Raw genomic sequence first — 5,670 nt, 5'->3', positions numbered from 1 at the left:
TCAATGTTAGTTTTTGGACACCCTCCCCCACCCCCAACCCTGTTTTGTAAGGAACTAAAACATTACATCTGGTGAATAGCAAAGATTTTACTATATCTCAAATGCATAGTACCTATGAAGCGGAGGAATGTTGGCTTTTTAAACAGAAGCAGATTAAAGAAAAAAAAAAAAAAAGATGCAGGACTCCTTCAGTTCCTCGCTGCTGCTGCTGCTGCTGCTAACTCGCTTCAGTCTGTCTGCTCTGTGTGACCCCATAGACGGCAGCCCACCAGGCTCCTGGGTCCGCAGGATTCTCTAGGCAAGAGTACTGGAGTGGGCTGCCATTTCCCTCTCCATCAGTTCTTCACTAGTCTTAGAAAAACTTTCCAGAATACTGCTTCACACTGATCTGTAGTCAATACTGTGCATCCTATATCTGGTCCTGTGTTCCTGTAATTGTAACAATTTGATCTTTGGATCCTTCTAAAGGCTCCTCAATTTTTCTAGAAGCTTTTGACTCATGACTGATTTGTTTAATCCACTTACCACCTTTGCCAGTAAGATTCAGCCAAATCTTTGGGAATAGTTACTTGTGTAGTAATAATAGGTTCACCAAGATCACCATATGAGGCTTGACCCCCTGCACAGGAATAATCACATCCAGAGCCACCCTGAGGTTCAGAAGCCATCTGCCACTCTGATGGGCTCCATGTGTCTATTGCAGAGTCCCAGGTTTCATCAGCACTGAAACTAATCATGCCATGGTAATGGTCTCCAGGTCTTCCTCTTCTGTAATAGGCCATTAGATCTCCTCTAGGTGGTGGTGGTGGTGGAAGAGGAAAATTCCGAACTCTACTACCACCCCGACCACCTCTTCCAGAAGAGAGTGAAGGAGGTCCTTGACGAGGTCTCATATCATCATAACATTTTCTGGAAGGAGGCATAGGATCCCCACCCAGACCAGGCAGCATTCCGTCAAAGCCACCTCTTCTCTGGAATGGGAACTCCCACAGGACATCCACAGCGGTCATCAAACATCATTGTAAAACCACCATAGTCATAGATTTCCTCACAAAAATTGGAATCATGAGGTTGAGCATGTCCTTTGATGGGAGACTCAGATATAAGATCAAAGATGATCTTTATGCACTCTCCAGACCTATCAGGTTTTCCTCCGATAGGAACGACTCTGTCAGTAGATTGAGGACAACATTCCTGGAAAATCTTGACTGTTGTCTAAATGTTCTCTTGAAGTTCTTTGATTTTATCACCTTGGACTCCAATAATTCCTCCTGCCAGGCTCTGATGAATCTCACAGTCAAAGTCGCTTCCTTTATAGTGTTGGCAATTTAAGCATTCCACTACATCAGATTCGAGCGGGAGCTGGCTGGTTGCAGTGGGTGATGGCAACTGCAGGCCATCTTCCAAGGTAGGGATGATTTTCTTCAGAATTTCTCCAGTTATTTCAATATCAGTACTGATACTCAATATGCACTGGGGGTCACCGCTGTCTGGGACTGAAACACTGGCAATTGTAGTTTGTATGGAGAGCCTTAGTATTCTTGCCTCCTTTTCCTATCACTGTCCCAGCATTCTTGCTCTGAAGCAGAATGCATAATTCAACCATCTCATCAGTGTTTCTAGATCTTTTAAAAGCTTTTTCCTCTTCCATATTTTCAGCAGGGCATTTACCAAATTCGACACTGGTTTTGGTAAAGGTTTCCTCTGTTCATTTTCTATTTTCTTGTATTCAAGGGACAAACCAATCAGTTATTAAATATATTGTTCTAGGGAAGAACTGAAGTGTTCTGGGCGGGACCAACTGACACCCTAGTGCTGTAGTAGCCCTGCAAGGCTACCGTCCCTTTGCCACAGTGTTTCTTCAGCCAGTCACAGCGAGACAGAGAACATAGTTTCTAGTTTTTATTTACTTTATATAGCTCAGATAACTCTATTGTTTAGTGTGTTCATATTAGTGTTAATATTCTCTTTGTGGCAATCTATATGCCTTGTCTTATGATAGCACACTGGGGAATTATTCCCCAATGAAACATGTCTGTCCTACAATATAATTAAAGAAGAGATGCAATTATCTTATAGAAGTCCACTTAAATATACCAATTTTGTATACTTTCATCTAAATCCCATTGACTTTTATACCTTTAGCATTCTTTAGGATCTGATCAACACACTTTTTTCTTAGAGGAGGAGTTTTAGAAAATTTTTGATGTTATTTCTGTTGCTGTTTCCTGTCCATTTTATCTACTTTTAAATAAAAAGCTTTAGGATCCCCAGAATGGCGTTGAGCCAAGGAGGACAGGCCCTTTGGCCTAACTGTTATACCAAATCATTGCTTGCCAGATATCTCAGTGTAAATTTTTCTAGCCCCTTTAAACATATATTTTAAAACTGGGGTAAGTTGAAAGACTTGCTTGGCCTTTAACATGGGGTACCAGTAGCTGGTCCCTTTTGGCCTATTTAACCTGAAGTAGTGTAGTAATATCAAATTTTGTTTTAATCACATAAATGTCCATTTTATTTATCCCATTCTAGATAGCCATCCAAAGAGTTCTGTATTTGTTTGAGATAAGTCCATTTAAGAAAGTTCTACCTTGCTGGAAATTATAACTAGACTTACCTTGCAAGTTTTTTCCTGTTGACATTATAGTTATTCTAATGCTCTTAACATTTAAAAAATGAAGATCACAGTGTCCAGTCCTATCACATCATAGCAAATAGATGGTGGAAATGTGGAAACAGTGTCAGATTTCATTTTCTCAGGCTCCAAAATCAATGTGGATGGTGACTGCGGTTACAAAATTAAAAGATGCTTGCTCCTTGTAAGAATAACTATGATAAACCTAGACAGTGTATTAAAAAGCAGAGACATCACTTTGTCAACAAAGGTCTATATAGTCAAAGCTGTTTTTTTTTTTTTTTTCTAGTAGTCATGTATGGATGTGAGAGTTGAACCATAAAGAAAGCTGAGTGCCTAAGAATTGATGGTTTCAAATTGTGGTTCTGGAGAAGACTCTTGAGAGTCTCTTGGACAGCAAGGAGATCAGAGCAATCAATCTTAAAGGAAATCAGTCCTGAATATTCATTGGAAGTACTGATGCTGAAAGTCCAATACTTTGGGGACCTAATAGGAAGAGCTAACTCATTGTAAAAGACCCTGATGATGGGAAAAATTGAGGGCAAGAGGAGAAAATCAACAGAGGACAAGATGGTTGGGTGGCATCACTGATTCAGTAGACATGAGTTTGAGCAAACTCAGGGAGAAAGTGAAGGATAGGGGAAGCCTGAAGTGCTGCAGTTCATGGAGTCACAGACAGTTAGACCAGACTTAGCAACTGAGCAACAGTAAATGCTCTTATTGACATCTGTAAGACACATTGAGGGGCTTTGCAGGTGGCACTAGTCGTAAAGAACCCACCTATCAATGCTGGAGACATAAGAGACATAGGTTTGATCACTGGGGATTGGGAAGACCCCCTGGAGAAATAAATGGCAACCCATCTCAGTATACTTGCCTGGAGAATCCCATGGACAAGGAGTCTAGTGGGTTACAGTCCATGGAGTAGCAAAGAGTCCAGGTATGACTGAGCAACTAACACTAACACTGTCAAGACCAATTGAGAGGAAGCAAAGACCACAAAGGAAGCTTCCCAAACTAGTTTTTCTTACTCCTCTTGAACAACAGAAGGTGTTTTTGTTTGTTTGTTTTGTTTTTGAAATACAGCTGTTTATAATGTGAGCACTCAAGAGTCACTAATTAGTTTCTCCAATTTTAAAGGATTTATCATTTGGTTATCAATAAAACGTATATCAATAGAGATTTAAACCATTAAGACACAAAAGATTGCTCCATAAGAGAGCGGGGGAGGATATAACCTAAATCCAGAGAATTTACTCCCAAAAATAGTATGGCAAGAGCCAAGTTTTCAAAAACATAAAGAAACAAAACACACAAATACAAAATGTCCTGGGAAGATCAGTTAGAACATTTTCATCTCAAAGACACTAAGAAATGGAAGTTTGCCCCTAGAAGACCTTTGTTTAAGGTTTTATTGGCTTTTAGCCTTAACTGCACAGGCAATAAAAGAGTCCACTTAAGTTTTAGGGTGAGAGTTCCTTTAATTTCCAATTGAGTAAATAGTTGTAAGTTTTGTATGTACATTTATTTAGTTGGGATATTGCCAATTTCTTGTTCCTATTTATTTTATTTAGACACCTTGATTTCCCACCTTAAATCAGTTTGTGGAGATAAAATTCCTAGTGACAACAGTGTGGTGGGCCAGTGTGTGCTGCTTGAGAGCTTAACTTCTCTGGTTTTGCCCCAGGGTTATTTTAGCCCCATATTACTTGCCTTGGGTCTCCCCGTGGAGTATAAGGTTTCCATGGTCAATCTTTATGTGTATTTCTGGTTGAGTAGTTTGTTAATTACATGAGTGAGTTTCCCTATAGGAACAAGCTGAACCATGTGAGGGCTTGCCTCTACCAAGTTTCTCAGACACCTGAAACACCCATTTCCAGTCAGGAGCAGAGAATCCCTTCTTCAAGATTTCAGTTTTATTTTGACAAACTCTATTAAGGTAGCCAACTCAAGGAAAAATGACAGGCTAGTCTTCCCCCAAATAACTCAGTCCCAACTTGCTCAGTGTTTAACTAGGCAAGTCTCCCCAGTTTCTAAACTAAGACTAACCACTAAGTATCCAAACTAAATCTTCCCAGTGCCTTAACCCTGAGGAACATCTGCTCAGCTCCTAAACTTCCCAGTCCTTCAACTGAGGATACCCACCCAATGTCTATACTGAGAAATCCAGATACCACTTCTCAGAAACAAATTTCAAGGATAACTGATTCCCCAAATGAATGAAACTCAGGATCATCAACCAACATAAGAGACCCAAGAACTAGGAGAGACTCACTCAAATCCTTCTGGACTCCCTAAGGTGATGTATAAGAGGCATAAGAGGCCTCTGTTAGTACCAAGGCTCTGGATCTTCATAGAGTTCAGAGAGAGGGGAAGAGTCTACTCTGGGTCCCTTTATGGTCCCAAAATTGTTGACTTAAAAGCAGAAAGTTATATTTTTATTTGGTGCGAATTTTTAGGACTTTAAGTCCAAGAGATAGCATTTCAAGTACCCCTGAGATAACTTCTCCAAGGAGGCATGGGGAAGAGTCAGATTAAAAGATTATTGTTAATTAATGAAACCTCTGTGCAGAACAAGAAGCAATAGTTAGAAAAAGATGTAGAACAAGGCTGTATATTATAATCCTGCTTATTTAACTTATATGCAGAGTATATCATGTGAAATGTCAAGTTGGATGACACACAAACTGGAAACAACATTGCCGGGAGAAATATCAACAACCTCAGATATGCAGATGATATCACTTAATGGCAGCAAATGAAGAGAAACTAAAGAGACTCCTGATGAAGGTGAAAGAAGAGCGTGAAAAGGCTGGCTTAAAACTCAACATTCAAAATATGAAGATCAAGACATCTTGTCCCATCACTTCATGGCAAAGATTTGGGGGAAAAGTGACAGACTATTTTCTTGGACTCCAAAATCAATATGCATGGTGACTCTAGCCACAAAATTTAGAGACACTTGTTCCTTGGAAGAAAATGTAGGACAAAACTAGACAGTGTATTAAAAGCAGAGACATCACATTGCCAACAAA

The 5,670-nt window shown here is 39.9% G+C and overlaps 1 pseudogene; it reads right to left on the bottom strand.

The window, feature by feature from the left end:
- Positions 1–352: 352 nt before the first annotated feature.
- Positions 353–2,642, bottom strand: LOC138446787 (heterogeneous nuclear ribonucleoprotein K pseudogene; annotated as a pseudogene).
- Between the last annotated feature and the right edge of the window lie 3,028 nt (positions 2,643–5,670).

Source organism: Ovis canadensis, chromosome 10 (genome assembly GCF_042477335.2).
Source record: "Ovis canadensis isolate MfBH-ARS-UI-01 breed Bighorn chromosome 10, ARS-UI_OviCan_v2, whole genome shotgun sequence".
Taxonomy (NCBI): Eukaryota; Metazoa; Chordata; class Mammalia; order Artiodactyla; family Bovidae; genus Ovis; species Ovis canadensis.
Note: the sequence above shows the minus strand (reverse complement) of the source record. Positions and strands in the feature narration are given on the sequence as shown.